This window comes from Musca domestica, unplaced genomic scaffold (genome assembly GCF_030504385.1).
Source record: "Musca domestica strain aabys unplaced genomic scaffold, Musca_domestica.polishedcontigs.V.1.1 6, whole genome shotgun sequence".
NCBI lineage: Eukaryota > Metazoa > Arthropoda > Insecta > Diptera > Muscidae > Musca > Musca domestica.
Genome location: NW_026712363.1, coordinates 16,901,690 through 16,914,629, shown reverse-complemented (window position 1 = coordinate 16,914,629; position 12,940 = coordinate 16,901,690). Strand labels below are relative to the sequence as shown.

Here is a 12,940-nt window from a genome sequence, read left to right as displayed (position 1 = left end):
TACCTCTGCCGAATTGTATCAAGATTGCTTCAGATGTGGATATAGCTCCCATACATATTCTCAACCGTTGTCGGATTAATTGTGCACCAAATATCCCATATCTGCCCACATCACCTCAATTTTGGCATATCCGACCGAATTTAGTCCAGAAGCAAATACATCAAATTTGGTGAAAATAGGTTTAGACATAGCTATAGCACCTATTAATATGTTTCAACCGGTTTGGACTTTGAGTCCCTCACACAAAATATGCATTCGACAATAATGACATTTCGTACCAGATATCTTATAGAGCTCGGTACGAAATATATTCCGATTTCAGGTTTATTGTGCAAATAATGGCTTATCAGCCCAAATGGAGTGAATTTCGGGACACAGGTTTACATTTGGTGGAACTTGCCTCCTATATATATTTCTTTTTAATATAATTCTTCTCAAAGTGCATCAAAAGATATATTCCCTCTCCAGGGTATAAAAAGCAGTTTATTTATATTACATGTCTAGTATTTAATAAAACCTTTATTCAGTAATAAGTCTTTTCGATTCAAGTGTTCGTTACGCAGTGTATTTCTCAATTGTGAAAAACTCGGCATTTGCCCGACCACACTGCACTGCATAGCATTTGATTTCAAATTATTTATTTTTGTAATACAATTAAAATTGATTTTAATTGAACTATTGATGAGGCTGAAAATATAATACAAAACACCAACAACGACAACAACACCAACATTAACACCCGCAACAATAACAAGGCCAGCATTTATGATTGCAACGCTAATTTATGCAATTATTGTAGGGAAATGCAACATTTTTTTCTGTTTCGTTTCATTTTTGCAATTGTTTGCTTCCTTCCATTCTACCATCACTGCGTCGATGAAGATGGAAGGAATGCTGGCCTACCAGTCAACCCAGCCCAGCCTGGCTGACAGACCAGCCAGTCATCACCATTGCCGGCCAGTCATTATTTTTATTCATATTTATTTCGCATTGATTTACATCGATTGCCCGTCTCTCTCTCCCCCTCTGGGCCAAGGCATGATGAGATTGCTGCATTCGAAAAATAATTTACTTTACAATTCAATTATAATAATAAATTTAATATATTAAGCGTAGAGTTGTAAAAACTATTGATTGTTTTTAATTTATTTGATTTGCTAATGTAATGTGGCACAACAATGCCAACAACAACAACAATGGTAACAAAAACAATAATAATTGGAAATGGCAGCAGTGGCAATAAACTAGATTATCATTGTTCATGTGTGGTTGTTGGTCTGTCAGCAACAGCAGCAGCAGCAGCAGAAAAGGGTCCTTGCCATAGGCAACAAATGATAGACTTAATGATGACTTTATTGAATTCAATTTCAATTTTGAATATAAAAATACAAATCAGGGCAATATTGTAAAATATTTATTGCAGAATTAAAATCGAAATTTGTAAATTATGGTATTGTTTTAAATTAGTCGAATTTGTGAATTATTTTTGAATGGTTGGCAATGGGTGGGGAAGTTTTTGAAACAGAAAGGGGCAGCAAAATGTGGAGCTCAACGGAAAATAGCATTAACAAATAATATATTTATGAAATTCCATTTGTCATAAGTAACTACCTTAAATCAGCCTACTTATCATTTGTTTTTATATGAAAATGACGTAGGAGGCAAGTAATCACCAAAAAATTCAGAAAAATGCCAAGGAATTTTTGGAATGTTATAGTTGAATACGGATTGAATTTCATAATAATCCAAGGAGGGATTGAAGTTGATTAGTAGCTTGGCTCACCACAATAACGCGCTTATAAAATATAAACAATTTAAAAATTATAAGTCGGTTGTGGCTACAAAAATATATCCTCGGCTTTTGTCTGATAATAAAATATATTTTGTCTCTATTACTCAAAATGTTTAAACTTTATTGAGATGGTACCAAAGGAGTGGACCAATATTTTTCATTTTGTACATGACCTTAGCCTGATATAATTATTGTCTAATATAATTATCATTTGAGATAGTTGTGCATATTTATTGGAAATGTGAAATAATTACTTATTTCGAGTTTTGTGGAATTAATTGGTAATCAACAATTTTTATATTTTGTGAGGAAGGTACCCAAAGGAGTGGACAGGCATATTCCATATTAACATTACATACATGGTGAGATAAAAAAAATGCAACAATGTCAAATACCATAATTTTTAAATTTTTTTTTTAATGTTATTGAATGAAAGCAAAAAATGTCGGAAATAGCATCCAATTTTAGATCTGTTCGAATTGGTCATCTTTGGCACGAATAATGACCTTTAAACGGTCAATGAAACCGTCACCACCGTCGCCTGAATGTTGCTCTGCGGTACTTTGGCCCATCTCCGGCGAAGCGCTTGCTTGAGGCGATCGACACTTTGGTATTTTTTAGTGCCAACCTTGCTTTTCAAAATACTGCAGACACAATAGTCCAACGATTGATATCCGGAGATTTTGGTGGCCATTGAACGATGGAAATTAAGCGAGGAACCTCATTTTGTAACCATTCTTGGGTGGCGTGTGCTGAGTGCGATGGTGCTGAGTCCACGGTCTACGGAGAGCGACTATCGGCTGTTATGGCGGCCCACACCATCACCATGGCCGGCGCTTGAGTTCTGGTGGCCAATGGAAGGTGTACATTTTCAGCTGACCTCTTTGACAAGTAAACACGATCATCATTCATTTTGTTTGTTTACAATTTGCTGGACAACGAATGTTTACTCATCGGAGAAAGAAGCAACTCTTTAGCTCTTTTGAGTCTATTCTCTTTCTGTTGCGGTGTAAGTTCTTGCACTTTTTGGAACTTCAATGGCTTTACGCCTAGTTCATTTTTCAATAATAAAATTATTTTCTGTGAAAATGTTGGCCTTTTGTGAGGAAGGTGTCAGAATCTTCGAACTCGATCTAAGTTTGACAGTAATATTACGATGTACCAAGTTTGGATCAAATCGGATACTCCTTTCGAAAGTGTTCGTGCGCACCAACCAGCCAGACAGACAGATGGATGGAGGGGTATCCCTAGATCGACGCCAAATGCCTTAAAACAGATTGGGCCGTATCAACTGATGTATACTCTCCCTAGCCATATGGTTGAGGGTATAAAAAACAGTAAGTTTGGCCTAAGCAGAATTTGCAGATTTTCAAAAAAATCCGTTAAAAATACTCTTAAAATATTAAAAATACCGAGTAAAGGGATTTACTGTTATATTGGCGCCTATACCCAGACTTGGACCTACATATGCTATTTTTGTCATATGAAAATTGCGAATACAACACTCAAATCAATTCCGATGAATAACGTCTCTAAAATCATCAAAATACCGAATATAGGGAGATAGTGTTATATGGAACCTATGCGGAGACGTGGACCTGTGTAGACAATTTTTGGTCACAGACTATAGCACTCATTACGAACTTACAATATGAAATTTCAAACATTTCCGATGGATAATTTCGCTAAAATCATCAAAATACCAAATATAAGGAAGTACAGTTATATTGGGACTATACGAAGACGTAGACCTGTATGACCAATTTTCTGACATAAAATGTAATATCCATTAGCAGCTTCAAATTCCAAATTTGAAACGTTTTCGGTAAAAAATGTGACATAAATCATCAAAATACCGAATATCTGGAGGTGTATGTATTTATATGGGGAGACCCCCCCCCCTAAAGTGTCAACATTTTCACAATAAAATTATTTACTGTACAGAACACAAAAGGGTCATCCAACTTTGTGTAAACTATGCAAATACCAATATTTGTATCAGTACTATGACAGGTGCGAAAAAGAAAAATATCGGACCACTCCATCACGTACTTCCCCTACAAAGTGACAAAATTAAGAAAAATTATAACTCTAATAACAGGTGAGTCCGATGTGACATAAAAGTCCGATTGTCTTAAAATTTCGCACATCACATTATTTTTATTAACCAAAAAACTGATATGCAGATGGCAAATATTGGTCCACTTCTTCTGGTATCTCCCTCACAAAGGGCCAAGATTTTTAATATTCCTGATACTCATAAAACTAACACATTAACATCCGATTCCATTCAAACTATTAACCCAAGGTCTGTTATTAACATTTCTTCTTCTACCTATCCAAGATAGGGTTCAAAATTTTTCCTAAGACAAAATCTGTTGTAAAGGTGATATATATCTGCGAAACCCTTCTGTTACCTCACCCACAAATTGTCCACACCATTATTTTATCTGTATTATATAAAGTTTGAAAATGGAATACTTCGGTCCACTTTATCTGGTACCTCACGCACATTTCTACTTTTACTAAAAATTATCTCATCTCTCATATAAAGTGAAGGAAGTAGTCGATATATTCCAATTCTAGCATGTCGCAATATTTATATCTGAACCTATTCCATAGAGGGTCACCAATTTGAATAATCAAAACAGAAGTCAAAATATATTTAAATAATCGAATATTGACTAAGGGTATATATCTGTCGGCAATACCAACTGATTCTTGTTAACTTGTTGTAGAACATTTCAATTTAAAAATGTAAAAAATAAAAAGGAATTGAGTTATAAGGAATAAATATTCTACAAAAGTACTCCTCATCCGATATGACTATGAACAAATTGTGTCAAAAATGGGTTATAAAAACAAGAAAAAACACTATTTCCCCGTTGTCGGCTGACAGTTGAAAAAATCGTTGCGGCATAACGGGGTAACTTGATCCGAAAATAGTCTTTCTATATTTAATATACTCAAGGAGGTCTATAATTTCGAAAAGTAATTATCCTTTATTTGTCCCCTAAAAATTCTTGTTGCAAAGCGTTATAAGGTAATTTCATATAAAATAAAATATGTCTTTGGTAAGACCAAATTCTACTAAGAATATATTTATTTAATAAATTAGTAAAGACGACAAATAGATTGTTTTGTTGAAAAAAATTTCGGAACATTGGAAGGGTTCATTTTGTTCCATGCAGCCATTCAAAATGGAGTTTATTAAACCAAATGATTTCTTACACAGAAAATGTAGTCCCTGAATTTATCTCACACCAAAAAACATATTCTTATATTTTATTGACGGAAAATTCGTTTCAAAGCATGTCGTTCGGTGATTTTAAATTTATATTTTTAGTTACATTTTTACCTTAATGCTGTATTGAGTTTTCTCAACTACTTACGTTTTCTGATGTTGAATATTCCTTTTGTATTAAACCTTTGAATAGTAATCTGTAAAGAGAGAAAAGCAGTTAATAAGGAAAAAATTAAATATTTAAATTATCAAATCACTAAATTTTAAAGGAACTAATTAATATAACAACGCTGCAATCAAGCCTAACTGTTTTGAAACTTCAAATCCTAGCCCATTATAAATATTTAGACCCCACAAAGTATATATATTAATGATCAGCATAAAATTCTATGTCTATATAGCGATGCCCGTCCGCCTGTGGAAATCACTTTAGCTTCCGAACGAATTGAAGTAGATTGATAAAATTCTACTCTAATGTATATTATGTCTGCAGGACTTTTGGTATTGAAAATGGGCCATGTATTCTGTATTTCAAAGATTTTTGTGACAATATTCATCGGAATTGTTTCAAATTTGGTATTTTAAGTTCAAAATGGATGCTACAGCCAAAGACAGAAAATCGTCTGTGCAAGTCCACGTTTTCGTATAGCCCCCATATAACGGTTCCCCCCGATATTCGGTAATTTGATGTTTTTAGCGATATTATTCACCGGAATTGTTTCAAATTTTGTATTTGATGTTGGTAGTGGATACTACAGTCTATGACAGAAAATTGTCTGCGCAGCTCTACGTCTTTGTATAGCCCCCATATAACTGTACCTCCCGATATTCTGTACTTTGTTGATTTTAGCGACATTATTCGCAGGAATTCTAACAAATTTGGTATTAGAAGTTCGTAATAGATGCTTCAGCCTAAGACAAAAAATTGTCTGGACAGGTTCACGTCTTCGTATAGCCCCCATATAACGATACCTCACGATATTCGGTATTTTGATGATTTTAGCTACATTATTCACCGATTTTTTTTAAGGTTCGCATTTGAATATTGTAATGGCTTATGACAAAAGTTATCTATGCAGGCCCATGTCTTCGTGTAGACCCTAATATAACAGCAGAATCGCCAAATTCGTTCCAAATGGTGGAGGGTATTGAAAGTTCGGCCCGGCCGAACTTACAGCTTTCTTACTTGTATCTTCTCAGCTGTAGAAAGCGATTCTTGCAATACATAACATTGAGCACATTTACATTTGCTTCACATATATCTACACAAAAAAAAACATCCATTGTCCGATTTACAAATTAGATTAATTTGCATTTTAAATTGTCAAAAGCATTTAAATCACGTCCACCCAATATAGCCTTCGTCATTTCTTTGCAACAAACAAAAGAAAATATAAAAAGGCAAATGCAAATGAATGTTAATAGTTCTCAGCTATGTGCTGTTGTTGTTGTTGTTATTGTCATTGTAATTTATAAAAGAATAAATAGAAAATTTATTACACAAAATTATTGCCATTGAAATATGAAATATTTGTTCATTTGATTTATTTCGGGATTTTTTGCTGGTATCCGAAATTAAACACAAATTGTCAATTTCATTAATCCATTTAAATAAATCAAGGAGATTTAATTAAAAATTGCTAAAGTAAAGTAGTTTAAGTGACATATGTTGTTTAGATTGAAATTATGCATTAATTAAATGTTAGAGTCGGAAGGAATTAGAATTTGAATATCAGCAAAATCAGAAGTTTTTTCAATGCAATTACTTGCTTTCAAGGCAATATTTTACGCAATTTTTTCAATGATTTTATGAAATTATCGATTTTTTAAATCAGTTTTTAAGGACAGTTAGAAGCCATTTAAGAGGACAAAGTTAAGGATATTTCTAGGCAAACCAATAGAGAAAGTTTTATTTTATATTTCCTATTTTAACGACGGATGCCATACCCTGATCATGAATATGCTTTATGGGGTCGCCGAGGAATATTTTGAAGTGTTGGAAACGAAATAATAAATCTAATAGACTATCCACGTTATGATGGAAGGTATAAAATATTATATATATATATATATATATATATATATATATATATATATATATATATATATATATATATATATATATATATATATGTTTAATTTAGAATTGCATAAAATATTGCTATTTATTGACCCCTGGTTTGGTCATTAATTAGTCGTTAAAATGTACGCGCTACGGTTTATTGCAACCTTGTGCTAGCGCCTTTGACATTTTAACTACTAATTATTTGTCACTTGTTTTGCCGCCTCCTTTAGACATCAAGGAGTATTTCGCTGTCTTTCGGACAGACAACACCCGCAATATCGTTTGCAAGCACATATCGTTGTGCATAGAGAGGCATATTGTTGCCAAAGGTAATATCGTTACCTCTTACCAAACTAAGAATAAATAGATCTATATTATATTAAGGAAAACCTCTGTTGTTTTATTTCTTTTTATATTTCCCCCCTACGGTCCACTGCTCGACGCATTCGGCGTTTTACTCCCATCGGCGGAGCCCCTCTGAGCTAAACATTGGTCCAATCGAACCGGATATTATTGCCCTCTTGAACGCATTTGGAATCCAAAATTTACAGTCCATTAATCCTGCATTGCAAGGTACGTATAGTGCAGTGTTTTAAAGTGAGCTCGCGTTAGTAAATTGCCGCGACAATAACAAAACATTCGGTTTTGTTCAGGTCCAAAGGTAGTTTTACAACGTCACATCTTTCTTTTGTTTTGTTTCCCGCCAATCGTTGGCTTCTATTTTGGATTCTTGCATTCGGCAGCATCATAATCAAAACAAAAATCAAAAATAATAAATTAATAAAGCAAAACTCAAAAATAAAATTGTTGCTTTGTTGTTTGGTTCATGTAAAACAACAAAACATTAAATATTTCGTTGATACCAACAATATTATCGTCGTTGCTAGTTCTTAGTTTGGCGTGCTTTACTACATAAAGCAAAGATTGCAATATAATTCTTTTGGTTTGGTCTGTCCGTTTTAATATTGCATATTGTTGTTGTTACATTTATTCTCTTTTTCTCATTGCAACAACAGTCAAATTCATTTTCTGTTTTGTTTGTCGCAAAACAACAACAACACTGTTTGAACCACCACCGCTGCTTGCTTGCTTTGTCGTCGTTCTCTGATCAGCACTTGTTGTTTGTGCTTTGTTAGATCAGTGAACGAACATAACAAACGAAGGAAGAACATTTTTGTTGATTCCTCTTTCTGTCGTGTCCGTTTAAGTTGAGTAGCTACACTACGTGGGTCGGTCACTTTTGTTAGTTACATTGTTTGTTATAGGACATTGGAAAGTTAAAACTAAAATAAAATAATATAGTTAATTTTATTTTTTGTTGTTGTTTTGGAAACTTTAAAATTAATACAACCTATAGACGGTAATTCTGGCAAATTAAACAAATAAAAATAAAATAGTTATTTTATTTATTTTTGCATTTTCCCCCAAAATTGTTCGGTATTTCTTCATTTAATTATGGCCTTCGCTCCTCTACAAACCTTCTTTAGAGCATTGGACGCTCTGACAGAATTTAGTGCACAAATCGGTGCAATAGAAGATACTAATTTAGATATTAGTTTTTTAGAGGAAAGGAAGAGCAAGTTAGAAAAATTATGGCAAGCGGTAAATAAATCGTTGCGCCGCTTAGAAAATTCGGAAAATGTAACCAAAGAATATCTCCATTTGGCAGAAAGTAAATATAACGTTTCTATTAACATTTACTCTAGTATGATGGCAACAATTAATAGAAAAATTATAAAATATAGTTGCCTAACAAGAAATTCAAATAAAATTGAGGATAAAAATCAAGAGCAATCGGCTCAATCTCTTTTGGTTCCTGAATCGCAGGAAAATATTGCCGCAAGTATTTCTTCTGGTTGTGATATCGTTCACAATATGACACTGCCCCCTATTGATATTGATATTTTTGAGGGAGATTTTTCTTCTTGGCCTTCCTTTCGGGATTTGTTTAGTGCAATTTTTATAAATAACTCTCGCTTGAGTGATGTGCAGCGCTTGTATTACTTGCTGCAAAAGACTACTGGTGATGCAAGGGAAATAGTTTCCCAATTTCCTTTAACAAATCGTGGTTTCGCTTTCGCTTGGAAAGCATTAAATGATGAGTATGACAATACTCGTATGTTGGTACATCGTCAGTTGTCTTCGTTATTTAGTCTTCCAATTCTAGATAAGGAAACAATCTTTGGTTTGAAAGAGATTAGAGTTGGAATTAATCGTTGTATCTCCTCCATGTCGACTTATAACGTTCCCACGGATCAATGGGATCCGATACTTGTCTTTCTTTGCCTGCAACGCTTACCGGAAGAAACGACACTGCTGTGGGAACAAGGTATCAAAAACAAATCGGCTCTTTCTTCGTGGAAAGATTTAGACACATTTCTTTCAGAGCGGATAAACACGCTTGTGTGTTTGGAAAATTATAGAGAGAAATCCATTCCTTTGCAGGATTCAAATTCGCTTGACACCGCTAGAAAGTGCAAATCTAAATGTTCGTCTCCCCCTTCTATTGGAAAATCGTGTCGTCTTTGTCATAAGTATACCCATCGCCTTCATTTGTGTCCAACATTTAAGGAATTATCTCCCGCAAAAAGGTTTGCATTCGTCAAGCGCCACGAACATTGTATAAATTGTTTGGTAAAGGGACATAAACTAGTAAATTGTACTAGTAAAAATAGTTGTTGGAAATGTGGTCAACGTCATCACACGTTACTACATCGCGAGTCATTAAAACCGAATAGTTCTTTTCCGGTTCTGACTCCAAAAGCTCAGGCAAGCTCGTCAAAATCGTTGTTGTCAGCTGCAGCCCCAGTTTTTCGTCCCTCAAAATATACATCCTCCACATCGGTTGGAGTCGAAAATCCTAAATCTAATTTTGTTCGTTCGAAATCGTTGTACAAAATGTCCAAAAGGAACCTTATTAAGTTTATAAAAGTGAATTTATCGGAAGGTAATCAGTCAACAAAACGTAAATTTGTAAGCAATGTTGTAAAGCGACCTTCACATAAAATCGGTCTCGCGACAACTGGCAATGTATATACCGACATTGGCACAGGGTCTCAATTGGAACCCCCCTCGAATATCGTTTCGGGAAACACGTAGCTCGATTGAAGTCCGAATCTGTAACTGCAGGTTCATCTGCGGCTTCAAAATATTACATTTCGTGTAATAATATGCTTGATTGAAGTCCGAATGTGTTACTGCAGATTCATCTGCGGCTTCATATTATCGTTGTAGCGGAGATGGATCCCGAATCTGTTACTGCCGATTCATCTGCGTTTCCATTCCCTACATTTAGTTCGAAAAAAAAGCTCACACTGCACTATACAACCCGTACCTACTACTGGAACTAATATAGATTAAGTTAATTGTGTTGAAACATGCTTTGATGTTTCAAGGGGGTCGGCATGTTTAATTTAGAATTGCATAAAATATTGCTATTTATTGACCCCTGGTTTGGTCATTAATTAGTCGTTAAAATGTACGCGCTACGGTTTATTGCAACCTTGTGCTAGCGCCTTTGACATTTTAACTACTAATTATTTGTCACTTGTTTTGCCGCCTCCTTTAGACATCAAGGAGTATTTCGCTGTCATTCGGACAGACAACACCGGCAATATCGTTTGCAGCACATATCGTTGTGCATAGAAGGGCATATTGTTGCCACAGGTAATATTGTTACCAACCACCAAACTAAGAATAAATAGTTCTATATTATATTAAGAAACCCCTTGTGTTTTATTTCTTTTTATATTTTCCCCCTACGGTCCACTGCTCGACGCATTCGGCGTTTCACTCCCATCGGCGGAGCCCCTATGAGCTAAACAATATATATATATACAATGATATATGTATCCAAACCTAAACCGATCTTTATAAAATATAAAACAGCTATTTCTGTATCTGATATCTGGTACCAAATATTATTCTCGTATCGTGCATTTTACGAATTTGAGGGACTTAAACACCTAATCGAATGAATCATATATATGGGAGCTGGAGCCATATCTGAGACGATTTGCACCATATTTAATGTACTTATTTCTATACTAAATTCCAAAATTCACACCATTTTCGCTGATATTTGCCATTTTGTGCACAAGAAACCTAAAATCGGTTGAAGATATATATGGGAGCTATATCCAAATCTGAACCGATATTGATAAAATTTGAATCATGAATTACTAGGCACTATCTGATATCTGGTGCTAAATATCAGTCTTGTGGAGTGCATATTACGAATGTGTGGGACACAGACACTAAATCGGATGAAACCTATATATGGGAGCTATACAGTCCATTTGGACTGATATTAGCTATTTGGTGCACAAGAAACCTAAAATCGGATGAAACATATGTATGAGAGCTATAGCTAATCTGAACCAATTTTCACCAATTTTGAAGTGCATGCTTGTAGGCTGAATTCTGTAGGAAATGCCAAAATTCATTGTGGCCATTTGGGCCACAATAAACCTGATATTGATGGGGTGGACCGATATTTCCCATTTTCGCCTCCGACGCAACACTGATGGAAACATTAGAAGTTGCAAAATTGGAGCAAAATCGGATCATCCTATATCTTAATGTCTAGTAAAATAATTTCTTTGAAAATTTCGATCTTTTGATGAGAGAGGTACCAGAAGGAGAGGACCGATATTTCCCATTTCCAAACTTGATCTATGTTCGGTAATTATATCACGATGTACCAAGTTTGGAACAAATCGGATACTCCCTTCAAGAGACAGACAGACGGACGAACGGACATCGCTAGATCGACTCCAAATGTCCTGAAAAGGATTTGGTCCAAAGAGACCTAGGGCCTAAAACCGTTATTTCGATGAGGCACGTTTTGGCTGTATCAAATGATATATACCCTCTGTAGCCATATGGCTGAGGGTATAATAAATATTACAACTGAACAAGTTCGGACCATATCGGTTACTTGATTCGTTTTCTATGAGATATATCTATGATTTTTTTTTTGTAAATTTTAGACGCTTGAAGTGGAGATACCAAAAAGAATGGCCAGGTACATACTGCATCCCATAATATGCAAAAACATGGGGATGTACAAAATTTCAAGCAAATCGACCATTCCTGCTTAAAGAGAGTTACTAATGCTAACAATAAAGAAAGACCAAAAGTCGGGCGGGCCAACTTTAAGATATCACCACCATGCCTATTAAGTAGAGCTATATACGGAATTTATGAGGAGTAGATCATACCAACAATGATCGTTTTTAAATGGATATTATGGCTTTAGATCAGTTAGAGTGGAACGTATATCCTACTGTGAATCGGTTTCCGCTAAATTAGACGGAGGCATCTGTGAGTGAACTTATTTTCTTAATGTCGTGAAATTGGATGAAGACATACATGAAAGCTATATGCAAATCTGAATCGATCTCGATAAAATTTGACAATTGATTTCGGGTCAATTGTGCACTAAATGGACAATATCAGTCCAAATGAATTTTGGCCCATCCAACCGAATTCCGTCTAGAAGCAAGTACATCAAATTTGGAAAAATACTTTTCGAAAATATCTCTGCCAAATATTATCGAAATCGGTTCAGATTTTTATGTAGCTCCGATATACACATCTATCCGATTTTACGCTTATCACCTCAGCCTAAATTGAATGGATTCTTTCATATTCAACTGAATCTTACCATTAAATGGGTCAGGTATATCTATTGCTACAATAAATATTTTTATACAGTCCACCATAGTATGGAGGGTATATTATGTGTGTCATTCCGTTTGTAACACCTCGAAATACACATTTTAGACCCCACAAAGTATATATATATTCTTGATCAGCATAAAATTCTATGTCGATT

General features: G+C 34.7%; 1 protein-coding gene across 3 annotated transcripts in view; it reads right to left on the bottom strand.

The window, feature by feature from the left end:
• LOC101887829 (Ig-like and fibronectin type-III domain-containing protein 2) overlaps positions 1-12,940 on the bottom strand; it is a 386,843-nt gene that overhangs the window by 310,701 nt on the left and 63,202 nt on the right. For all 3 annotated transcript variants that reach the window (XM_059129339.1, XM_059129337.1, XM_059129338.1), the window contains exon 2: positions 5,185-5,233. The gene's annotated coding sequence lies outside the window, so the exon portion shown is untranslated. The remainder of the gene's footprint in view (positions 1-5,184; positions 5,234-12,940) is intronic.